The sequence below is a fragment of the Haplochromis burtoni genome, unplaced genomic scaffold (genome assembly GCF_018398535.1).
Source record: "Haplochromis burtoni strain Fernald_Lab_line unplaced genomic scaffold, NCSU_Asbu1 Contig_4, whole genome shotgun sequence".
NCBI lineage: Eukaryota > Metazoa > Chordata > Actinopteri > Cichliformes > Cichlidae > Haplochromis > Haplochromis burtoni.
Genome location: NW_024582365.1, coordinates 2,296,121 through 2,322,963, shown reverse-complemented (window position 1 = coordinate 2,322,963; position 26,843 = coordinate 2,296,121). Strand labels below are relative to the sequence as shown.

The following is a 26,843-nucleotide window of genomic DNA, read 5'->3' as shown; positions in this document are numbered from 1 at the left end:
TCAGACTATTGCACCATTGCTGAGAGCATATGGGACTGGGCAGGTGAAACGCAGTGACCTGGCAAATAGTCCAAAGACTGATGAGAGTCGGGTACACGTCAGAAGCCACTGGGTGTGCTGGCACAAACGGTAACCAGAATGTGGATCAGACAGACACCCAGCACTCGTTAGCTTATTACTCTCTTATTAGGAACATTTTTGCCTTGCATGGATTGGCAGAGTCCTGCTAGCCACCCTCTTCACATGGCCCAGGCTCTGTCAGAGCTGATCAAAAGACATTTCTTCACATCTCCAGACGCCAGGGAAAAAAGAAGAAGAAAAGAGGGAGAGAAGAAAAGAGCCAGAAGGGGGCATACTGCTCTCTCTTTACTCTGGTCTTTTGGTGAATGAGGACATTTCACAATACCCTCTCCTTTTTCTTTTTTTATTTCTTCCACTGCAAAAAAAAAAAAAAAGGAAAAAAGAAAAGAAAAACAGCACTTCCCATCGCATTTGGCCAAATTGTTCTTGCCATATCAAAAACAATTATCCTCAGGTGAAGAATGTGCCTGCAGAATTACAACCATTCCAGGGGGAGAAAGAGGTCTTCACAAATCTGACTGGCTTCCAGGCAGCCAAGACCCCCTCGAAGTGGTAATGAAAAGTGTAACTTTAGCCTCCCAGCTGTACGTCTCAATCCATAATCCTTCCCCAAAAACCTCACCGTAGAGCCGCCTACCACTCCCATGGCGTTCCCAGCCTGTGCCGGGCTGGGCCTACACTGATTTATGTGGCAGTCCCGTGTCATACTCTCAACCTGAAAAGGATTTGCTCTCCTATATTTACCAGGGTGGTCAGGGCAGCTCTCTGGAAACACAGAAAGCCCAGTCTCCGGGCCTCACTCCCGCACAGTCGTTTTACCCCTCTGTGCCAATAACATGGAGATTTTGGAGCTCCAGTGTTTCCAAAGTGGGGTGTTTAAGCAGTGCAGAGGTGAGTGTTTGTGTATTTAGTACGTACTATTTACAAATGTATCATAGCACTAAGATTTGGTAATTTGGCCTGTGAAGTGACAATGGGCCAACGCTGAAACGCACAGACCGATTACACTTAACCATGATTTTTTTTGTTGCTGTTGTAAAAATGCATTTATTGATCTTTGTGCAATTGCATGGCTGCTGCTCCTGTGTCATAATGGTGCAGTGTAATTTTCCATCGCAATGATATACAGTATGCTCACTACTACTTCAGGCTCAGAAAAGTGTTAGAGGAAAGTGTTTTACAGTAATCTCCCAGTAGCCCACTGCTACTTTGAAAAACTAGATTAAAAATGTATTAATTTCAAGTAAAAAATTCTGTCAAAGTTAAAAAGGAAGATAGTAATTGGTAGAATAATAACTAATTGATGACGTGAGTGTAAATGACAGACTTTCAAAGAGTTAAACACATAAAGAAAGAGCAGTCGTAAAGTAGGTCTGTCCATCACAGTTTTTACTCCTTGGTGCAGCGGACTTGGGTAAAGTACAGATTGTGCTACTTACCCCGAAGATGACGCAGGTTCCTAAAAGAGGTGAGAGCATGAACACATGTTGTTAGATGAGCTGTTGTGGATAGCGGTGGTCCACTCTGCCACTGTGCATCCACTCCAGTCAAGTAAACAAGCCAAGGTGACCTCTGGACAGCTGGGTGTATACATCCTGTGGTTGGTTGTCTACATGGTGTGGCAGTGAAATCAGCGGGTGGTTGACGCAGTCTCTAAGAATGGGATCAGCTCACCTTATTTTATGCATGTGTGTGTGTTGGTGTGGGTGTGCGCGCACACTAGTATTTGATGTGCCTGCACATGAATGTCTTGTATGCATGTACATTTGACAGCCATGTGGTTAATAATGAACAGTGAACAGGAAATGAAAGCATTATTTCTTGGAACATGCTCAGCGCATGCCTGATATAATTCGCATTTTCTGCTCGCCATCTTAGTTGATGGCTCAAAGTAAGAGAACCTGTTCTGTAAAAAATTTTCAAGAAGCTGGTGTTACCATCTCCTTAGCAGAAATTGCCAGAAATTTCTCGTGACCCTCAATACACATTTAGACCAATGCAAAATCAGACAAAATGGCCGCTGTTGCTAAGCTAACTGGGGAGGAAGAAGATGGAGCTGATGCTTATGCTTCTACATGAAAGCAGCGACTAGATGGTTGACTTCTGCAAATAGCGACATTACGAGGACTCTGGAGTGTAAAATGCTACATTTGACAAGTTTGTTTTATAAGCTAGATATCGCTGTAATACCTTTTATTTCAAATATACAGTATGCTTTGCATTACACAAGCGAATCACTTTGCCAAAGGTTTCGTTACACCACAGCTTCACACTGACTCAACACACGTGCAGTTTAGTTTGCTTGGCGTTGGATTACTTACAATTAATAAGACGTCGACAAAAATTTAGTAAACAAAATAACTATTCTTTTTTAACAAACTTGAATATTGGATTGAGTGAGCGCATAAACAGTTGAAAGCCTTCATTGTATGACAGAATGAAAGCCTTCAGTTTTTTCCCCCCTTTTTTTCTCCCTATGCATTTATAACTTTGAGGAATCATGGGAGAGATAGTTTTCTTGAAATCTAAAGGATAAGAGTGCTAAGTTTTTCCTCAACTATAGTTTCACACTGATCACGGTTTTTCAAGTTTAGAATGTGGAGGAGAAAAATTGGGTTTTACAGTTTTTGCCATCGTTTTCAATGTTTCTTAGACAGACAAACAGATAAAAGAAAGAAAGAACCAAGTCTTTGAAACTATAATGAAAAATTAAACTGGGAATTTTATCTGTTAAAATCATGGTAATCTATCAAATTAATCAGGCGTTATCTAAATTAACTGATTTTACAATGCCATTACACTAACCTAAATAAAATGACTGCTATGAAAAGCAAATAGTTATTGTCTGTACTTTAACTACAATTGACCTACTGGTTTAAATACAATGTAGTAAGATTGGTAAAGAACTGATGATTTGTGGGACATACGTCACTGTCTGCAAAAATACAAGCAACACCACTGACAGTTTAATGTCCTCTTTACAGACAATCATAAAAAAACAGATGGCGTCTTTCCTTTTACAAACTGGGAGAAGTTTCACATTTCAGTCCAGCAGAAGCATCTGATTTGAGTTGCACTTTTTGATCAAAAACTCTAGTTCTTGTTTATCATTGCATATTATTTGATTGAGATGAGAGCCTCCCATTCAAGACAATGTCCCTTGAAGAAATAAAAAGACTTGAAATAAGAGAATCTTGCCAATTAGACACGGAGAGTTAATGAATTTCATTGTCTTTTGATGCTGCACAATAAGTTTTGCAGATGTAAAAAAACAATGGAAAAGAATTACAAAGAATCTTATAAACAGATGGCTTTTTCAACAAGCAGCTAAACTAACAAAATGTATGCATAATTACTTTCTGATTGTTCTCTGTCTGACATTAGCAGGAAAACTTTTTTATTAATTCTTGCGAACTTTGATATCTCCATCTGCTGAAATTACAATGAAACTCATAGTGTTTGTTAAAGCTTTTTCTTTTTACAGAGAGTATTCGGATGTGTATGAAAGGACAAAACAAAGCTCTTATATATGTAATGAAAAAAGTTATTTTTGTTTTAATTACCTTTTCAAAAATGTGCATTGCCTCCTTATGCTTTATGTCGATTTTACACATTTATTTTTTTAAATCAGAACAAAACACCGAAAATACTTTTTTTCGATTAACCTTAAAATAGTTCTTGATGTGTTTTTGTTCTTAATGTCTCTGTGAATACATTTTTGCGCATTATTATTTTGATTTATTTCATTTTTTTCATTAAACTTTTTTTTTTATTTTTAAAAAGGCATGCTCTCCACCCTTAACTTTAAATCGCAACAGTAATTTCAAATAAAATTTATTTGTCCTAATTTAATTTCACTCAGCAAAAATCCGCGACTGAATATTAACATTGAACAACATTTTACCAATGCTGTATAATGTGCAAATTTTTGAAGTTCTTCTTTTTATTGATATTACTTTAGTGTTTTTCGGCACTAGTGAAATGCCAGGAATTTGAAAATTTCACGGGGACAGAAAAATTCAAATCACTGTTCCTTTAGCAAAAGGAACATTTCCGTCAACAGAAAACACAGTCTTGGAATTAGATTAATCAACAGTTAGAGTGTACCGCTAATAGGTTTTCTAAAAAGGGCATCTTTATTTGTATTTCTTTATTATCTTGTGATATGAGTATGCTGTGTATCGTGTGAAACAAAAATGATAATCACAATAATAACGACAATGTGACCAAAAATAAAGTAAACACCCCATCATTATCTCTGAACAGAATGCATTCAGGTAGGTGGCCTGCTCATGCCACATCAGCCTCATTTTCATTTCTTCGGGTTAAATTGATTCGCCTGAAGGTTGTGGTCAAATATTTCTTTAAATGCATCATGTACTTTAAATTAGCCCTACCATAATTCAGGTGTACAAAAGAGACATGTCAGAGTCAAACCACTGATGAGAAATAAATAGCTAAAGAGAGTTGTGGGTGTTCTTCAAAGAAGCTTCAATTTAACACAATCAAATTAAAGCACTCATATTTTAGGCCCACAAGTGCTATTCCTGCTCTCTGGACTTTGGGCTTTTTCTTTTCCAAAGATATAATTTAGGAAATCTGATATATTGTGGTGTGCATGTTTTGTTAAGGCAAATACATAATTGACTGTTAATAAATAATTTAAGACTAATAATCAGAAATATAATCAACATTTTTAATTGGAGATCAGGGAATTGGGAGTTGGGCCTTGAGTTTTCTGCACCTTCTAAGGCTCTATAACAAATGTATTATTATGGTCTTACAAGTTTCGTGACTACATGATAAATCTGAAGAGTCGTCTGAGCACTGCCAGACATCACTTTTGATTCAAGGATGTTATTTTGTATTTGCAAAAATGACATACATGAGATGTGTCCTGTGCAGATGTTACTGCCAGAGCTGATGCCCGTTTTAAGGACTCTGATGTGCAAGTTTGAACTGAGGAGATTTACTAACATATAGCTAGTATTTAAAAACAGCAATAGCCACATCTAGTCAAAAGTGAATGGAAAAATTGCAAAATAACACTTTCAAACAAACTGATATTAATCATATTAGTAGTATGTATATTCTGAGATCTTAAATAACAGGCATGTCTTTTAATTAAAAATTAAAATTCATCTAGTGTTATGAAACCAGACGTTTAACTGCCAACGTCCTGCCGCTTGTTTATGGTGACATCTCATTGCTTGGTCAATGGGTTCTGCCAGTGTGCATCTTTATTAGTTTCTATGCACTGCTGGCGTGCACTCCCTAGTAGCAGCAGGGACAGCCCTTATCCCTCCTCTGTGCTCCACCTCATAGTAAGCCTTGGATTTGAGGGACAGGCAGCTCAGGACAGAACAAGCGGGCCAAAGCAGCACGTAAACAAAGCTCTAAAGCATGAGGCCACACTCCTGTGTGTCTTTCAGAGACAACAAATAAACCACACTCACTTCTTGAAAAAGACATCACAGTTTATGCTTCATCTGCCACACAGCCAGGATTCACTTTAAAAGAAAGTTAAAAAAGTTAAAACAGAAAGTTACCTGTGGAGCGTCTGAAGTCAATCTTTGAACAAACAGCACAAAAAAGAATCCATCAGCCCAAATCCGCACGTGTTGGCTTAAAGTCTCCATAATAACATGGATACCGACTCCCTTCAATAAAGTCACTACAAGTTTACAACATTTTGTTAAATTATGAAAGACCAAAATAATATCAAATTCACACATGGCGAAACAGGCGATGTTACTACCTTTAAATCTGTAGAGTGAATTCTTCATTCCAAAAGGAGAAGTTTTCTCCCGGGGAGCACCAGGAGGTGCTGTAAAGCAGTTAGTCTTTGATATCATAACACCACCAAAAACAAACATGGCTGATGAGGGGGTCAGGGCCGACAGTAATGTATACTGGTTCAGAGAGTCAGTGCAACATTAACGTTTGTGGAGCACTCTGGGCCCGGAGCATCAATATTAAGACCCCTCTTCATGCCCTTCTACCTGGGGCTCAGAGAGGCGAGAGGAGATGCACCCTGCTATGACCTCTGCTTAAATATTCAAAGTCATGTCGAAAAATGTAGTGCTGTGTTGACTAGGAAGTATTCAGCAATGCTTAGCACCCCGCCATGCAACGTGTCACAATCAATGTAAAGTTGCATCTTTTTCTTTAAACTACTGGACACTGGTGTTATTGAATTTATGTCACAACTTTTCCAAATGCTTTTTTTCCAATGAAATATAGGCCACTTGATTACATTTATCTGTTGAACGAATTTAGAACATTTTCGTAAAATGTCTCAAGCAGAGGTTTACAAGCAGTTTCAGTCCTTCTTAGTACGTGTTTCTGCCCATTTTACCACTGGGAATGCTAGCTATGAAGGAAAAACCATGGGTTTAGTTGGGGGAAAAGTGGATTGATTGTGTCAGTAAAACAGTAAAAGGTTATTCATAAAGTCCCAGATTAGGCCCAGCATAAAGTGACAAACTAAAAGACGAAGTGAGGCGACCCGATCCTCCTTCATCCTCATCTGAAGTGCTAAACCTCACCCTGACTTTGTAACACTGAGGCTTGTGAGTCACAACTGTGAAGATATAATGTTATTTAAACCCAATCTGTCACCAAATGGAGCGAAAAAAAATGCTTGCCAAGTGCACAAATCTAACATTACCACTTATGAGACACACACTCCCACACACACAACACTCATACACCTCCCTATCTTCATGTCATTATACAAGCAAAATCGGCAATTAATAGAAAAAAGTGAATTCGTGGAGTTATCATTAACACAATCGCTATCGAAGGTCAGGTTAGGCATTAAGTAAGTGACAGAAGTATCAACACTATTATGTGACTTAATATGACACAATTATGTGAAATAATTAGCCCCTGTAACTGTTGGGTTATTTTAGATGGTAATGAGGAAACATTTGAAAATATTTTGTTGATGTGATAACTTACAGTAATGAATCACTTTTTAGCGAGGGATATTATGGCATCCCCCTAGGGTCTTAGTTGTTGCCTCAGTGCGTGACCCACTTTGCCTTTTGCTAATTTTGACAGCTCAATTCACGGATACCCAGCCCTTCACGAGTCTGCCACCTTCTGCAGCAATATTGAAGTTGGTGACAGACAAGAAACACTGGCATGGTGGTGCCCTGATGGTGCCCAAGTGGTGCTCTGAAAATGCTTGTTGCCACATGCCCATAATGGGTGGACGTCTGCTGGCTTTAATCCATAAAAAGTTAGTTTTATCAACAGTTCTTGACTTTCATATGGGCATTACTTATTTTTCAAGTGAAAGTACTAATAGTAATAGCAGAAAAAGTAGGAATACATGTGTACATTTTGCTTGCTTGCATTGCTATACCTACTATCCTATCAGCTCATTATTACTAGTAACACTTAAACAGCATTTAATGTTATACAGAGCTAAATTTAACTTAATCCTTCTGGGTGAGACGTGTAAAATACTTACACTGTAAACAGCCACGTGCCACAAAATGTTTCCATTTGAAATGCATGGCTGAAGTATAGTAATATGGCATGGAAATACGCAAGTTGAGTTACTGACGTAATTACTGTAATGATATTGCAACTTATATTTCATAACATGTTTGTCTGCGATCATGATGTCTATTTCATGTCGGTGAAAGTAAGCATTACAACCGGGTGTTCCAGTCGATATCGTCTTAGATCTGTCAATTTAATATACGCATTTATGTATTTCAGGGCAATGCCACACATTTCTTCATTATAAAACTTCAGATTGTTGTAAGTGTCTTTCATAGTTTTGAGGCAGTGTGATGCAACGAAGACTAATATAAGATACGTGAAGCGTGTATTAGTCATTTTCAAAAATATATAGCTTCCGGTGTTTATTCTAAAAAATGTGACAGAGTTCGCTGTTTATGATGCTTTTTTTTTTTAAGAAATTTGAGAAATTTGTCCCTGAAATGTTAGCGTGAGAACAGAGTTCTTGGTCTCTTTTCTGGTGTCAAGTAGTTTGACTTTGTCTTGATGAAGGCCAAAGGGTTCTGATGAATTAGTCTGTGCAGGTTTGTTTAACTCAGCAGGTCTGCAGTATAATAGAATGGACTAACGTAAGTAGACTTAAGATATATCATTGAAGCATTTGAATCTGAACTGCTGAGTGAAGCGGTATTTTCAGCCTCTGGCCACATTAAGAACCAAATCAACATGGCTCCTGGGCTTGAAAGAATAATAATAATCTAAATGAAGAAATTATATATTTCCAAAATGAAACTGGAAAAGAATGCACGGTGTGCACGTGGCAAACGGCTGTTCTGTAAAGACATCTGCTGATTACACAGTTTGGGGGGGCCTGGTAGAGAGGAGACTGGCAGAGAAAAGTGTAAAGAGATTGAGACCACACGACAACTGCTTAAAAGCACACAGCACTCAGGCCCTCACAGCCAGTAACTCCGAGCATGAAGCCATAAAGATGTGAGGGGGAAAGTTGCCTTCCCTCTATTTTACACAACAAGAGAACCCTGGCTTCCTAGGGTGGCAGAATGATATTAGGCCGCCAAAATTGAGTCAAGGGCTTTCTCATTTTTGTTTAGGTCTGCTACTTGGCAGGCACAGAAAATACCCGGCACAGGCTAGACTGAGTTTTTTCACTGCTGTTGTGGAGTATTAGTAAAAATAAATAAATAAATAAAATGTCAAAAAATCTCTATTTTACAGTCCTCTCTTGAACTTGCTCTCTGCATGCATCACATGTGCCATGTTCGCCTTCCCAAGATGGTGGCAAATTGGTGTCTGTCGGCGCTGACAGTTACATGCCTGTAGACAGGTCCACCAACATGCATCCCTGCATGAGCACATGTCAGCGCTCTATGTGGCAGGTGGAGACATAGACCTGCTTCAGGTGGCCCATGTGCTGCAGCATGGCTCCCCAGAGAGAAGTGCCATGGTGACGTACTGCAGATGTCTTCCTACATGTGGCAGCAAGATCGGCTTGAGAGCTATATCACAGCATTCACAGCCTTTCACCCAACAGGGTCAAATCACTCCACACAAGTGACGTCTACATCCTTCTGTTATGCTCCTTTTAGAGTCAATATTGAATCACCAGGAGCTATAACCTGTGTGATTTGTTCATCAGACCTGTCATGCAGTAACGTATTGTCAGGGTGACTTTGATGTAAGCAAACAGGAAAACATTTGGTTCAGAAATTGATGAAAATCTAAATGCATTTCTTATTTATGCATAAACATTCAGATTGAACTCGGAATTAATTAAGTTGCGCACTAAGTAATAGGCAAATATTTCCACAGTTATATTAAGCATGTTATCAGTGTAACTGCATCTGAGAAAAAGTTTCATGAGAGATTTGTTTGGATCGATTTCTCTGGTTAGTTACACACAGGCTCTAAAACTGACGTACAGATTCAGAGAGAAAAGAACAGACGGACCGGAGAGAGAGTCAACTATGTGTTCTTTTATCTTTTTCCTTTTATCAAATGTCTATAAATATTGGCTGGAACAACCTTTCCTCAGTGGGCTTCAGGTACTATTGTTCAGCGCGAGTGCTCATTATGACTGAGCTCAGTGTTATTTTGAAAGACAGAAATCTGAAACGGCTTCTCAATTTGCTACAGGGCAAATGTATTTTCTTTTAAATCTGGACATAACTAAATGTACACAGCGATGTTGACTTTAAGTCGATGTTTATGCAGTATTTATGCATAATTTAGCACAATCCATTGTAAAAGGACTTGTTTACAATAGGTTTGGATTTCATCACCACATCTGAGGTGTCTGGTTCTACCTCTTTTTAGCCATATGTGACTGTCTGATCATATGTAGTCAGTGTGTTTTATGTGTGTTTTTCCTAATCCTCCTCTGCCTCTGTGACCTCTCACCCAAGCTCTCTCCTTTTCTTTGTTGTTCAGGTCAGAGTCCATGTACTCACGCCAACACAGCCACATGGCCACGTTTTGGTATGCAGATACACAGACACAGGTAAGTCTGGTCCAGGTGCACCCCACAGTGATCCTGACCCACTCTGGTTCACCCCGCAGCTCTCAGGTCAAGCCTTGGGCCCAGCAGGTTCCCAGCACAGGTCACAGAAGGCCTCAACATCCCAGAGATGAGACTCCACACTTGCATGAAGAGGAGTGTTTGATGTGTCCCTTAGCTGGGATGTGTTACCATGTTACTATGCCTTTAATTAGCTCCAGCAGCTGCTACTTCCTGGTTGACAGGCCCTGGCAAACTCCACTGTCTCTGTAATCTCTTACAGGTGACTGTCAGTTACATGTCAGATGTTGTATAGTTGCTGGGATGTGTGTTCTCCTTTAAGTCTAATTAACCGTGAAGTGACAGTAGACAAGAGTAGTAAAAAAGAAAAAGAAGTGCTCGCGCTGCTGTAATGACCACAGCATGTTTCCAAATATGTTATGCAAATACGTCTCCAAGTGCCAATTCCTGCCCATTATTTTTTACAAGTTTCGTGTCTGGTTTCCGAGGATGCAATCATGACAAAGAGATAGCGAAGTTCTCCTGGTGACAGTAAAAGTGCCACTCTGCATTCTTTATGTGGATTTCCAGCTTGCACAAGACATCTTAACCACTGGAAATTGCCCTCTGAGGACTGACAGCTAAAAATTTATCTCAGATTAGATGATTGCACCTTGTTCCCTGCTCTTCTTTGTCACTCCCAAGTTGGGGGATCTTTCCTTAAAACTCCACTAGAGATGAAAAAAGGAGACTTCATAGCTGGCTATGGCATACTAATACCCTGGACTCATTAAATTAATGGGGGCCAGATTCCTCTTACTGAATGTGCACTGATGCCCTTTGAGTTTGCCGGGGCTAGAGGGTGTGCAGCACTTTGAAAGCCCTGACCGGCATATTGAACATGCTTTAATAGAACCCTTTTGAGAGTCCTGGTAGGATGCTCAGTAACTCTTTGCCTTTAAGTTCCCGCACCTCTCTGTGTGATCTCGTCAGATAGCCACTCTATCCTCGGATTCAGGCCTGGAGAGGGGGAGGGGACCTTGCACATTAAATGAGACCAGAGGTGTCCATATCTCAGCAGAAGCCATTCTTTCCTGGAGATGTGAATCTTTGAGACATGGTGCTGAGAAAGCTTTGATGTAGAACGGTGCTCAGTGTAAGACTCTGAAACAGGAGGCTTACAGGCCGGTATTCAGTGGGATTCCCCTTCAGGGAGGAGAATCTGGGCTCTCGTTGGACATTCGTGGAGCGTTGATTTAATTAGTCTATTCTGCTATCCATCCAAGCACTTGAGGCACAGGAATAAAATTCCGTCCGGCAAATGGCCATTACGAATGTCACTGTCCATTTAATGTGAAGACACCACTATCAATCGCTCCATAATCTAGGCAAGCCAAAGGAGTTTAAATAAAGATAAGAACAGCAAAGAAAAGTATATTGTTTTAAATACAATACTGTGTCACAGTGAATGCCTTAAAATAATGGGAGGAATAGAATATTAATACATGATTTTGCATATTTGCCTGACAGCAAAAAGATGAATTGATAAGACAAGAAAGCTGTTGAACTCTAATTTGCATGATAAAAAAGTCCCTTTAGAGTACCCTCGTGACTGTTGGAACCACAAGTACCAGATGTTAAGATAGAGCAAATCTACCTCAGTGAAATGAAGATATTAGGCTGGAGAATCATTTATGATTTAATTATTTCAATATTGGTGTTCTAGTAAGGCCCAAACCATGTAGCTTTTTGCTCAGCTCTAAGGATATTTTGATAAAATGATAATCTTCCTCTCTTTTCTGCTCTGTCATCTTGGCTGCACACTATTGAACAGAAACATCACTGACAATGATGTGATTACACAGTCCAGTGTGAGGTAGCAAGACTCATCCAGATGGGCTGGGGGAAAAAAACTCTTTTAAACCCAGCTGAATAAGGCAAGCATCTATAGAAGCACACTGACAGAGAAGATGCAATGCATGAGCCAGACAATGAGCCTCTAGCTGTTGCACATAGCGAATAAACAGAAATCCAGTTGAACTAAAAATGGCTGACTCAGACACACAGTAGAGATAGCATCACATCTCCTGCTATAATTCTCCATATCTCTCCCTCTCCCTTTTGCATACGACAAAACAGCACCATATACTTCTTACAGGAAACCATGTTGGGCAATCATTGATTTTCATAGCTAGCTTTGACAGTAATGATTTCATAAAGCCTTTGATTTTAGCTCAATCACAATGGCTGCAACATTGCTGGATACCTCACCTCATTAGCAATTCCATAAGCAGAGAGTGATGCTCTGTTGTAGCTGCTGATACTTACATGCCTCCCACTCTAAAGTGTGGCGGTAATTTATTCTCTCCCCAGTGCTCATCATCCTGATGCAACTCACACAGTGACAAGAATCCATCTCGTAGTACCTGGCAACAAACCGGAGGGGGGGAGGGGGACAAAGGAGGGGGATCACATATTTTGTGATCACAATCAGAGGCGTGAGGACAGTTACTAGGAAGGTTTAAAACGTCCCAGTGTCATAAAACTCCCACTAGAACACCTTGTGAAGAGTAAAACTGGTCTGATTTATCATAGACATGATCACTCGTTCAACAGGTCTGACTGAGTTTAAATATTTTCAAGAGCAAAGGTAAAGAACAGTTCCCAGATTTGAGCACATATAAGCCATCTTCTGATGCCAGAAGTTTTTCTCAGAGTCTGGCTTAAGCACTTCAAAGTTATGTAGGCTACTATATAGAGAGCACGATTCATTTGGCAGCTTGTATTGTCCAGCTTCAAAAACCTAAAGCTAGCCAAAGACACACTGTGGGCCGTTTTCAGCTTCAGAGAAGAGAAAGAATTTAGCTTGAGCTTAGGGCACCCTTCCCCATCCAGAGATGGGCTTTTTTTCATCTTTTCGTAGTCTTAGAGCATTGGTGTGGTGACTATGTGCTTCACAGGTGGGAGTCTGCCTCTGTCAAATGAGGTAGTTCACTAAGGATGGGATTTGCCGCTGTTATTTTTCTATTAGGGAAGAATTATGCTAAGCCTTTAGAGGCCATCTTTGTGTTGCTATGGCAGCCCATATTTCCTACCGGGTTGCGACCTTGAATGACTACAGTGCAAAGCCAAGTAGCCCCAAAACCCTTTGAGGATTAGAACCAGTGTCTCATAGTTATGCAAAACGCCTGTGATATGATTGAACCTTGAATGGATGAATGACAAAGTTTATTGAGATTGCCTCTCTTTTCTTCTGATTGTCATTTGATCATCCCAATCACTTAGCATGCCTTTAAATGCAGCCTTTCAAACGGCAATTGTTTGGGATAAGTTTTCATGCCCACCAACCTTACATTGTTAACTACTAAACCAGTAAAAACAAGATCATTTGTGCTTGTACAAATGTAACTCTAGGGCTGGAACTATTGACTAACATTCATCTTATGTGATAAAATGAATGGAAATTCTCACATGATTTCCTCTTGGATTAATAAAGTATTCTGATTATGGTTCTGATGACTGAAAACAGTAAAAAGTATGTATAAGCCACGGTGACACCTTCAATTTGCTTTCTATGTCTAATAGTCAAAAACCAAAAGGTATTTAGTTTTACAACTATGAACACACCAAAAAGACGCAATGCAGGTTTATGAGAAAATGTTGCACATTTTTCAAATGAACATTTGATTAAAATTTGGTGTTTTTTTCTATTACTAGACTAATCAATTTTAGCAGTAAGTCAGACAAATTGGTACATTTATTATAAACACAATGGTCTAAAAGGGGTAATGTCCATTTTGAAACTGATTTTTCTCTTCCTGTCTTGTGCTGATAGATTTTTTAATCATCACCACATACTACTGCTGGAGTTCTAGTGCTGGATTGCAATTTACAGCTGACTTGGATGTTTCTTTCTGCGGCTGGCTATATCTAAGCTTACTAACATTTAATACAAAGTTGAGGTAGAAATATAGTTTGTGCTTATGGATCAAATTAAATGCACAACCAAATCAATGATTTATTTATTTTTTCCAATTTAGAATTTGTTGCAAACTGTTTTCAAACCAGCCATCAAAGCCTCAAGTCTATTCGGAGGCATGTATAGACAGCTACTCAAAGCTGACACAAAGATGAGGCTTTGAAAGTATGAGATTGACACTATTGTGGTCACAAAGCACAACAGGAGACTACTTTGAAGAGGAAAATGCTTTGAGTATTGGATTTCACTTCAGAAATAGTGGCCAAAGACAAGCTCAGCTACTAGACGTGTTGAATTGGTGTACATTAAACAACAAAACCACGTACACTATATGCCACTTCCGTGTGTCCAAAAAGAAATACGGAAAGGTTAAAACTCTGGTGTTAAAGTTTTGAAACTGCAGATAAATATTATGCACTAGGCTTTTTTTCTGTCTTCTGTATCTTGGGATGGTGAAGACTTAAGATGCATAAAAACTTGACAATATATCCAAGCAATCCTTACTTTTTTACTTCACAAAATAAAGTGCAGCTATCATAGCCACGTCTTGTTGCCAGTTTGGGAATTGATCAGTCTCAATTCCAAGCTGTATCTTTCTCAACTGGCAGGTCTCCTGAAGTTGACACACTGTCTGACAGTGTCTTGTCAATGACTGAGCTTGACTGAAATCCCCAGCCATGTTTGCTCACTGCCAAAGTGGTATCTATCATCTTATTTTTGACAAATTCGTCACACACATCTCTCAATCTAATTGGTCTTTGAGGTTCCTGTAAGACAAAGACTGCTAATCTTAGTGTGAGCGTTTGAACGGCGCTTGCCATTGAATACTTCTCAAGTCTTTGAGCTTGTGTTCAGCGAAGTTTGAAAAACATGACAGTCACATTTTAGGTGCTCTGATGTCACACAGTCTTTCTGGCTTAAAAGTTCACTCAATATGAGGTTTGGTCTACTTTGATGTGGGGTCTCTAGTGATGCGATTTTAGCATGCTATCTGCCTCTGCTGTTCTCTGTCACCCACTCCTGCAAAGACTGACGTGGGAGCTGCCAGAGCTGAGATTCAGCCTTTTATTCCTGGTGACTACAAATTAAAGATATGGGGAAGGTAAATTCAGGCAGCACCATGACAAGCAGAAGGTACAAACTTCTGCCAGTATTTACTCCTGCGAGAGACACTATACCTAAAAACCTGAAATATAGTCTGGCTCAGTCGTAGATGTTTTTTTTCCCCGTTTTGTTTATAAGACGACAAAAATGTTATTTTTAATGTCTAGTGATCGTGAAGAGCTTCTCCTGCTTCAAATGGCAAGAAAAGCAAAGCTATCAAGCGCTGTTTTTGTAATGCATCTCCAGATTAATTTACATAAACAAGCTCACCTGCTTATAAACACCCTGGAAAACACGCAGGGAAGTTTGTTTATGACTTATTAATTTAAGTTTAAAATACCCCTCTCCCAAACAACTTACAATTCATTTCCTGCACATTATGCAACGTTCCCCCGTCTGAACCTGAGACTGTGAAGTAGCAGCTCTGCGAGGGGGGGTAGAAACGCTGAAACGACGATAAAGATCTAGTAATCTTGTTTTATGCTTATGGCGTCGAGAGAAGATCCTCCGCCCCCCTGCGACGCGACGCTCACCTGAAGAAGCTACCGGAGCACCACATGACTCCTCTGCTGCTCACATCACCGTGTCCTGAGAATGGGGATTTAGTGAGGATTAAAGCAGAATATTTCAATTTAGCGCCGGAATTTACCTGGCTGTGCCAAAGTAATTACCTACCCCTTCTGGAAAAAATGCAGTTATGGAAACAGTGAAACACACCTACAGACGGGAACGACGTGAATGGCTCTAAGTCGAATAAAGAGGAAATCTAGGACGTTAATGAAAGTAATTAAAAAACCCGTGTCGGTTGCCAAATCTCTTCATTATATAATAAATAGTTAATAGTGTAAAATAAAACAATGTGCCATTCGGTGTTAGTCCTGTTCGTTAGGTAGCATATTGTGTTAACCCTTTATGTTCTGGAACATTATCATAACATCATTTTTCAGTTTGGACTGGGAGCATAGTCTGTCGAAGACTCCTTAAAACGGAAACGCTATTTTATTATTATTATTATTATTATTATTATTATTATTATTATTATTATTATTATTATTAATAATAATATTATTTTGTTTAAAACATTTTTTAACATTATGAGGTTAAATAGATATAGAGGCGAGATATCATTTGGAAATTTCACTGAGTATAAAAGGAAATATTCATATTGGATAGAAAATTATAATTGTGGGAAACCTGGTGTAGTTTCAGTGTATGTGTGTAAGAAAATCGCAAAGGAAAATATAGGTTTATAAAACTTTAATATATATATTCACATATGTGCTATTATTATTATATAGGCCTATTTGTTATATCCTGTAAAAGACATTTTTAAACTTAAAGGCCGGATTTGAAATCATAATTTTAATATTACAATACATTAAACTGAGGTTGTTGCTGTAAGCTAAATATTAGAGTACAGTTGAATTATTTGTACATTTACCGTCCTGCTACAAAATAGACGGAATGTGATGTTTTTTGTAATTTATTCTTTTTTGACTCATAACATGTTGACTTAAGTTTGTTGCGCTCAAATGTAATTAGTGGAGTCCCTAGGTGCAAGCTTCTTCAGATTAAAGCTTTTATTCATCTGTGTGATGTGTTTAGGTGCTGTATGGAGAACTGCGCCAGCTCATTTGCTTTAGTTAAAAAATGAAAGAAAGAAAGAAAAAAGGCCTGAATACAATTAGGTGTTGTCTGTGGTTATGATTTATTTCATTGACCAGTTATGACCAAATATACAAACAAAAGGCCTTCATGTTCAAATATAAATACGTTTAGCTCTTTGATATGATAACTTTACACATTTTGTTGAGTAATATTTTCCTTCACTGCAAAATAAATGCTTAAATAAAGTGGAATGGTTCCTATGAAAGTATGAAAGGAATGCAGACAGACTAAAAAATAAGATGAAAGATGGGGACGGAGTCATATTTATGCTCTCCGCTTAGCGTCACATTCTCTGATTTGGATTTGACGCAGATTCTGTCGGTGATCTTTCATATTGCCTTTCATCACATGAGAGAGACGAAAACATCTGTAGGATACCTTGTTCGGTCTGTTCTACAGAGAAGACGAGACAGAGGGCCCCTGTGTGAGTATATCCCATGTAAACAGGGCCCTGTGCATTGTGTGAATTAGGTGGATTAGCCCCTGCTTTTGTTGGACATGGTGTGTACACACGGACACTGATTCAGCTCTCCAAAAGCCATTTTGGCCCTCACAACTTTAAGGAAGCCTTACATTCTTAGGAGATGGTCTAAATGGGGGATTCCTTTTGAAGCAACACGGCATTCATTATTGTGTTGGTTCAGGTTTTGTTTGGCAAAATGCAAAAACATTGAATTCAGTCGGAGCCTCCATTATAGTTTAGCCTGCAAAGACGAATGGAAAACATCCTGTTGGTGTCTTAAACTCGTCAAACGAAGCCCCGAATTCGAGTAATAACCCAGTGAACACAGGCAGAGATAAATACCTTTAATTAGACCTATCGAATCTATAATTATTAGTTTTGATTGACTGATATTATTGGTGACATGAAATTGGAGCATGTGGAACACCCACCCATACAGTCTCATCGACCACCCGCCGCGCGTGCACGTGATTTTGAGGTGTAAATAAACATTTGCACGTATTTCTTCATATTTCCAGTTTTTGAACAATTAAGACAAACAATTTAAGGACTGGTTTATTAACGCCGCCCAATTAAAACATCCCCCAGAACCAATTTGTCTTCATATCAGCTGTCCTACCACGATTTCTTCCAAATATTTTCAAAATCGTTGCGAGCGGGTTTCGTCCCTCACGTCTGTCAGGTGCGATCCAACAGATGTGACTTAGATGATATTTTAGAGTCCGTGATTTTATTTTTTCGTAATCTTTGCCGTTTGAATAGAAACATAGTTTGTTTTTTTTCCGATCTGTTCTGCTCCCATAAACTTTTGCTTAGTCCACTTCGTTTCATGTGTCCTCACTAAAAATATGAAATGCAACAGATGTCGGAGACAAAAGAGGGAAATTTAATGGGATACCGATAAAAGTCAAACTGGCCGATATGCAACGCCATGGCCTCTTTACGATTCATGATTTTAGTGGCCAAAGAAAAACTAATTGGAAAACAGTTTTAATGCGGATTTTGTAATAAGAGTACATCAGAAGGCCCGTATAGGCCCCCTCTCTGCGTGACGTTTTCATCAGTATTCATCCACCTGTAGCTTCAAGGCTTCTGTTGATTTTGAAATTAATAATGATTGTTTTCGCAAACTACTCTACTCCCATCATTTGAGTTTGTTGTTTTTTTGTGCTGGTATTTGGTGAAAGTCATTAAAGCCGTGCTGTTGGAGAATAGATTAAAAACTTTAAAACGAGGACAAAAAAAGTGCTTTCAGAGTACTAATTTTGACACTCAGCTTCTTAAATATTTAATTTTATGCATTACTGTGCTTTTTAGTTTGGCTGAGGACCGATAAAACCGACGAAAAAAAAGTTAATGTAAATTAAATCTAAACTTAACCAAAGCTATGTTTGTTGTATTTTAATTTATAGAAAATCGTCTTTTTTCTTTTTTTTTCTTTTTCTTTTTCTTTTCTTTCTTTCTTTCTTTTCTTTTTTTTACAGCAGAGGGTATTACGGAGTAAGCTACTGATATTCGACCCACAGTCTATTTGTCATAAAAAAAAAAAACATTTTCCATTATTGGCGCTTGCAGTGGTTTTGATTTTTCATCACTCAAATGTAGCTGTTTGAAAAAAGTACGTTTTCTATTGCAATTTAGAAGCCCGCGCTGACTGACTTTGATTGTGCTTAATATGAAATGATTTTGCGTCTTTGTGCTTGCTTGTGAGTAAGCGGATTAGACTTGGAAAGATGAGTTTCAACATGTGGTGATAACCTCTTCAAAGAGGAGAACAGTACAGCGGGTCATCGCAGTTTCTTATATTTCATTTACTTCATTCATGTGTTTTTTAAAGGGCCCAAAAAATATCAAGCGCCAGCTTACAAGATTTGAACTGAGTTAAGGGCTAATAGTCTTCAGGATACACATATACAAACCACATCTGAGGTCTGACTGCGCCATTAGTTTATCAGAAGGAATAAAGTTTTATGATTGAGGTTAGCCTGTTTATATGTAGGAACAAGATCCATTGCTTTTAAAATCACGTTTTCTGGATATCAATATCTATGCCTGGATATTTATTAGTTAAACGTAGGCCTTCAGTCATACAGTTGTCGCATGTATCATGGAAACCAATTTAATCTATGAGCAAAGGGTTATTTAATAATTCTACCTTGTTTTTCCATGAGGTACAAAGTTGTATTTGGTCTGTGTTTTTAGAAAATGTAGAATGTGTCTGGTCCTCTAAGTTATAGATACTCTTGTCCAACAATCAGGGGAAATCACAGTAATTCAGCAACTACTTCAAAGTAAAATGCCTCTGGAGTCACTAAGCAAAGAAAGAATTAATTTGCATCACATTTTCTAATTAAAAACGAAACTTTTTTTTCTGTGTGCAAATATATAGATATTAGGGTCCAGCTTACTGTGCCTAAAATGGCAAGAAAAATAATGGAGAATTTCACATGTTAGACTCACCTCTGCTTCCAATGTAAAAGAGTCCTTAAAGAAGTGCGGTGCGAATAATAACTGAGGCATTATAGGACTTAACTATTAAGAAATTCCATATGTTTAACTGTAATATATCACATAGATTGCAGTCAAACCTTGACACTTTTTAGATGACAAGTATGAGCACAATTTTATATCAGGTCTCCTGATAAAGATGAGTGTTCCAGACTGAGAAGCGAGTGTTTGAGAAAGAGTTATCAAACTAAATGAGGGAACTAAAGTCATTCTGTGTTTCACATCTTAATGGATTTAAAGACAGACCCATTTAATTCACTGGCGTGCTGAACACTTGTATTCACGTGTCTAATTTTACACAATACAGTATGTCTGTGGAGCTAATTGTGCCTAATTGTGTGTGTTCTGGAATGTATGGGCTCATCATAGTTGTCTTGTTGTCTGTGCCTCCATGTGCCTGTGTGCCAGTGTCAGTGTGTGCCCATATGTGAGTGTATGCATGCTCCACTACTCTGTATCTGTGTGTGTGCACCCATGTGTGCTGTATGCAGCCTATTAGTGGAGTTTAACCCCTGTGTTCAGGGAGTCACATCCCCTCAACACACAGGCTCCATTCTTATTCTGAGCTTGCAGCACGTTAACATTTTACTCTCTTCCCTCCCCACCCACCCCGTTCACTTTTGTCCTAAGAGGGCAATTAAGGAAACAAACGTTTTCCCCAAGATAAGCTGGCTGCCAGCTTTGCATACTAATGTATTGCCAAGTGGTTACAAATAGTGAGTGCTCTAATTACCGGCACTATTTTCAATCAGAAATTGCTCAATTTCCCAGGATGAGGTCTCTATGGCTAGGAAAAAAGCCCAACCTGACAGGAGAAAGAGACAATCATCTCTATGTGGAGTGCGGCTGATTTTGTCTGGCTATGTGTGTGTCCATGTGCCTACGTGTGTGCATGCATGTTTGTGCGAACAAGTTCATCTTCCTCTGTGTGGATAGACCCCGGCATGACCCACTCTTTTGCTGTTGCCCTTGACAAGTCAAGAAATGGATCCTGTCAGCCTCTACAGCATTTAGCACCACAATTATCCCCTTTCACAGCCTGGCGGCATTAATGTAAACCACACCAGGCAGTAGTTGCCACTCAGTGATCAGCACGATGTGGTGCACCATCTCTGGGTGAGCAATTTGATGCAATTGTGTTGCTCTGTGATCATCAGTGCAAATCAGGCCCTGCTCATTTATTAAGCAATTTCTGCTGGAGAAAATGAGATGGAAGGCTGTTTTAATTTGGCAGGAGATAGTAATATCTGTAAAAGCAAAAATAATGGAGAATGTGGTTGACACCAAACCCAAAAAAAAAATGTCACTGAGTAGGGTGCATCAGCTCATCGGGGAGGGGGCTATTCTGAGAGGAATGGGCATCCTCATGTGGCCACCAGAAGTAGGGGGTAATGCAGACCAAAGTGACAAGGACTCAATCCCTGGATGTGAGAATGAGTCACTCCATAGGATGCGGATGCAGGACCCATCCGTTGGCCTTAGCTGACCTTTAGCTCTAACGGTGGCTAATGGAGGGCTGGCCCTCGATCAATGCACTGAGAGACTGGGCTCCCTATCCTTGCCCTTTCACCGGGCCAGGAAGGGAGGGATGCTGCCAGAAGCCACGCCGTGCAGTCATCGACCCTGCCACTTTTCCATCCTGTGGGTGACAGCTGCAGTGCCAATGAGCCTGGGGACGCCATGCTGCCCTGCCACGTAGGAAGGACAGCCAGAAACTCTGTCTCTGTGGTGATGGTGATCTGTTTGTGAAGATGACATCCACGTAAACAACCCCAGCAAACACGTTGGTGTCAGATTCTCATATGATGCATTAGTGTTGAAAACCTACATGAAAGATAAAACTTGTTTGAATCTGCCTGAAGTTGTGAGTTTTATCTTAAAACTTATTCAGAAGCTGTTCAAATTGTTATTATTGTTATTATTTGACTGCTATTATACAAATTACAACTATACATATGATAAGATGCAAATCAGTCGTAGTTGTTAGATCTGCAGTGTAGCGTCTGTACACACAAAGAGGTAAAGTCACCTTTACTTTACTTTTATTGCATTTGTTTATAAAACGTTACAGTCGCATTTGAAATTTAGGTGTTGTTGGTAAACCTTTTATGCCGCACTATGTTTTTGTGCTTGGTGATGTACTTTGTAATCCAGATGGCGCACCACTGCATACCTTTTTATCAGAACACACTCTTCTGCAAAGAGACAACATTTGCATAAAAACACCAAAAACACCAAAAAAACCAAAAATGAAAATGAAAATATTTAGTGCGCATTTTAATTGCAGAGACTTCCAAACATGACGATGTTCAAAATAGTAGCAGATGAAACATTCTCTCCATATGGAGAGAGAAAAGAAAACATCCAAGAGGTTTAACACAGATTGTTCTTTTTATTATCATTAACAGTAATGTGATTTTGAAGCCCTCTGTGACCTCCTCACAGCAGCACCTCATTTCAGAAGTCATTCATTAGAACAAACAGAAGGCAGGCAGAAAGACAGCGAGGAAGAGACATGGGGAGCGAGCATAGTGTAAAATAAATTAGACTGTTCTTGTTAGATGAACCACTTTGAGATGGTGAAAGAAAGCATGCTTCAGAAATTCAAAGGCAATCCAATAGTACTGTATTTGGAGATGAAGATGTCATGTGGAGCCCGTGATCCAGTTGTTAGTTTGTGCTATATGTAATCAGTCAAACTACTGTCCATTTTGGACTGTAAGGCCCAAGGGAAGCCTTAAAATAAGGGTCTGAGGAGCATGTTCGGACTGAGATTGGGTAACACAGCTGTTCTTCAAGACCATTGGTTGATGTTGACTGCGGTGAAACTAATCAAAAAGCTTCTTAAGTCTCCTCTGATATAAATGGATGGTACAGTCTTTCCCTTATGATTTGCACCAGTGTTTACAGAATAAGGTTTTTATACTACAGTGACAGCAAGGCCGCATCTCTTCATTATGCACTTGGCCTCTCTTCTTATCTGCACCCCTGGAGCTGCTTATCTTACCAGGTCTGTAAAGGTCCACATGACCTACCGCAAATATGCAAATATGTGAATCTATACATACGTGAGAATAAAATAGTAGAAATGTGATACAGAGTGGCCAGAGGCTCGGCTGCACGAGGGGGGCAACAGTGGGTGGGGGAGGAGGGTGAAGCGAGCTGTGTGGATACTTGGAGTGGTGTGACAGACTCCCCAGCCTCCTGGTAGGATTTGTTGGAATGTGAGAGAGGAGGATTTTAGCACCAGGCGAGCCACGCCAGAGTGCTGCAGACTTCATGCCATCTGTCTCAGCCTCCATCTTCTCTTTGCCAAACTCATCAGACCTTTATTTCCTCTCCCTCTTTCTCCTTCTCATCCCTGTTCACAAGAGTAGCGGACATACTGAGATCTGCTAATGTATTGGAGGGAAAAAATGGTCCAGCATTATAAAAAGATTCAAAATCTCAATTGATTAATATGTATTCTTGGAGCTTATTGTCCAGCAGCCCTGACGAAGATAAAAATGTGTGTTTTATAGTCCTGCCATTTTTTACTTGACCAACAGGGAAAGAGAGAGAGTTATTCATACCATAGATGATATGGTGCTCAGTTAATAATAAAATGTGTTTCAAGTGACCGCCAAAAAGTTTACTTATTTAATGCTCCTTTATAAACAAGCTCTTGCCTTTGAAAAAACTGTTGGAACAATGTACACATATTGTGTTATAATATGATTAAAAGGTATGCTATAAATATTCATTCTTTGTGTGGAAGTAATTATTTTCTCTATGACTAAACTCAGGACTTTTTAATGATGCACTTTACACAATCAAACTGTGGATTACAGATTTGAAGTTCCTTACACACCTTCAAGTTCATAAAAATGTAGCAGATCCTTCACTATATACTACCAAATTACTTCAATGTATAGACATATATATTGTTGGGCTTCGATTAAATCAAAAGCAGACTTATATTTCAAATGATGGTGTGACTCTGTGATGTTTGGGTGGGACTGATCTCTCACCCTGTCTCCGCATGTGGGCGGCTAGGGAGGAGGCTGAAGGAGATCACAGGGAGGAGCTGTACCAGCTCGATGTCCTTAACCTGTTCTGAGAAGGGCAACAGAGGGTGGAGGGACTGGAAAGGAAATGCACCCTTCGACCGAAATGGAACACCAGGTGGCAGGAAGGGGGCAGGAGGCCTTTGAAGCTGACCCTTGGTCTCTGCGCTGGGATGGCCTCAACACTCGATTCAGCCAGAGATGGCAGGGAGGGGAGCCAGGTGCCCCCAGAGGGCCTTTAGACCACACAGATCTATTATGGTCGAGGCGGAGAGATTAGGCCGGGGCTCAGCCCCATTGCTCCCAGTCATATCACTGTGAAGACAGCCAGAGTCAAGCAACTGCATCCTAACAAGCAGAAACATACTGAGTAACGTCTCGTATCATCATCAAAACTGTGTGTTTTAGGAAGATTTTCCACTGTGAAATTCTGTCAAATCAGTATGTAAAACGCTGCATAATTGGCACGTGTGCACACCTGATAAATGGAATAAATGTAGATCAGCAGAAAGCTTTTGGAAATGACAGAGTAAATGTTGAAAGCAATAAAGACAGAAACGAGTTATTTCAGCATGTTAATACATATTTATTTATTTTTCACTGAATATAAACAGAGATGAATGAGCTGGGGAAAAAATGTACTCTAGAAGGTGTAGGGAAGAAAGGATCAATCAAAATCAGAAAATAAAATACACAAGATTCAATCATACTACATAACAGGAAGATTGGAGCATGATCAAAGAGGTATACAAACACAACAATATCACAAAAGAAGAAAATTAAATCAGCAGATGTTTGTGTGCAGGAGTACACATGTTATTGTGACAAACTGCTAAGTGATCCAGTAAACTGCAGGCATTATATTGAATTTGCCAGAAGGAAAACATCAGCAAATACTCAACAGCAGTTGTGTGATTTGGGATACTTTTGCCATTAAAACACAGATGTAAAACATCCAGTGATAAAGCTGCAGCAGTTTATTAGGAGATAAGCTTGCATGTCTATGAATCAGGCATCCCATTCATAGTGTTCAGCTAGGACAACACTAGGAATGCGCAGGCTGCTTTGTATTTTGGCCAGCTTTGGAGGAGGTGAGTGCTATCAGTGTCTACATGCTCATCCCTCTGTATTTCTATGTTTACTGCACACAACACGCAAGCAAACACACATTTCCACGCACACTTACACTCACAAACAGAAACTCAAATCCTGATCCTCACCCACCCCCCTATGCTTCCCTCCTCGGGTGAGGAAATGACACTCAGCGAGGATGGCTGGGAGAAATGAAGACATGTCTGATTTCCTCAGTAGCCAATGGTGTTTCTGCTCTCTGTACTCTCTGCCCTCTGATAGGTCTTTGTAACTCTCTTCATCTCAAGGCCCATGTCATTCCTTCTAATCTCCTTCCCAAACACAAACGGGCCAATCCTGAGACACGGCTCAGGGGCTGGGGAGGGATGACGCAGCTGAGGCATGGAAAGAGTGAGGGATGTTGTTCAGGAGGAGAGAAAGGTGCATCAGAAGCTGATGGTGGTGTGAGAAGGAGCCAATGTGTTATTATTAATAAAGCATTAAAAAAAAAACGCGAGCACATCAAAGCATACAGGGGCTGTGCTATCATACATGAAAGTAACGCACTATGGCTTAATGTTTCCTAAGGCATGTTATGGTGACGTCGCTTTGATTTGAAATGCATTGTGTGGAAAATGGATTTACAGGAGTGGAGGGAGAAAGCTTGGTGTGGGTTCAGACCATAATTTAAAACCTGACCTCATAGGCTCTTCAAAGTCTCTGTGAGCGTGGATATTTAGGATGTCCTTACAGTATGTGTGACAGACCTAAATCACAGCCTCGCAAACAACAAATAAACACATATATACATAAGAGCGGGATGAGGAGAACACCTGCAAAAACAAAAAATGAAAATTTTAAAAAGTCTAATATACACACGATGTTCACTAAAAATACTTGGAACTAATTTTTCAATTTGCTTTATTCTTTCTTTTTTGAGCAATTGGTGTCGCACCTGATTGAACTGTGTTCCTTTGCTGTTCAAGGCCTGCAGGAAGTCAGAGATTTTTTTTTTTCATTGCTACACCATGGCTAGGTAATTATCCTAATCTACCCTCCTCCCGTGTTCCAGCGCCAATGCCATACTGGCTCAGACCACCTCTGTGGCTTCATTATCGGTGCTAGGACTCACTAATGGCTTTAGAGCATCACTGTGCAGGCTGCTAGAGAAGAGAAACCAGGGTAAAGGGGAACGAAGAAGACGCAGGAGGAGGAGAACAGAGAAAAGAGGGAAGGAAAAAATGAGGTACTGAAGAGCAAGGGTTGCCCTGAAGGTTAACATCTCAATCATGAGGGACAATGCTCACTATAGTCCAAATGCTTCGTCATCTTAAAGGCATATTTTACTGACTGAGGATGAAGCTAAAGTGCATAACACCGTTAAAAAAAGAGGAAATCAGGAGATCGTCCGTACGTGGAAGGTCGCTGTGTCTACGTGTCCATCTGATACAAACACCCACCTTGCATTTTTGAAAGAGCTAAAACCTCATAACATACAGAAGGAATGGGGGTGGGAATACAGTTTCACGTTTTTGTTTTTTTGTTTTTTTCTGACAAATGACACCCTGACAGTTGGAAAAAAAATGTTGGGGTCCCTGAACAGATTTCTCAGTTATAAAAATAAAATGTGTTGGATTAGACAAAGACAGACATCTTACATTCTACTTTTGAACCCCAATGAGAGCCACCCCACCCCCACTCCGTCTGTGCCATGATTGTTGTTGTTGGGTTTTTTTTCCCTCTCTAGAAATGTCATATATTAAAGATTCTATATGGCACAAACAGACACTGATTTCTTCCATGTGTACACAACATATAGGATGACAGATTGAGATGGTGTAAAATGTCTGCGCATCACTCTAAATAGGCACGAAAGCTTTAAGCGTTCTTTATATACCCAGTAGGGGGGCCTTTTAGTCCAGTCAATCTATT

At 39.6% G+C, this 26,843-nt stretch overlaps 1 long non-coding RNA gene across 1 annotated transcript; it reads left to right on the top strand.

Moving 5' to 3' along the window:
• The first annotated feature begins 473 nt into the window (after nt 1-473).
• LOC121814550 lies at nt 474-25,452 on the top strand. The gene is made up of 2 exons (XR_006054424.1): nt 474-972; nt 10,006-25,452. It is a non-coding gene; the product is annotated as an uncharacterized LOC121814550 (long non-coding RNA).
• Nucleotides 25,453-26,843: the final 1,391 nt, after the last annotated feature.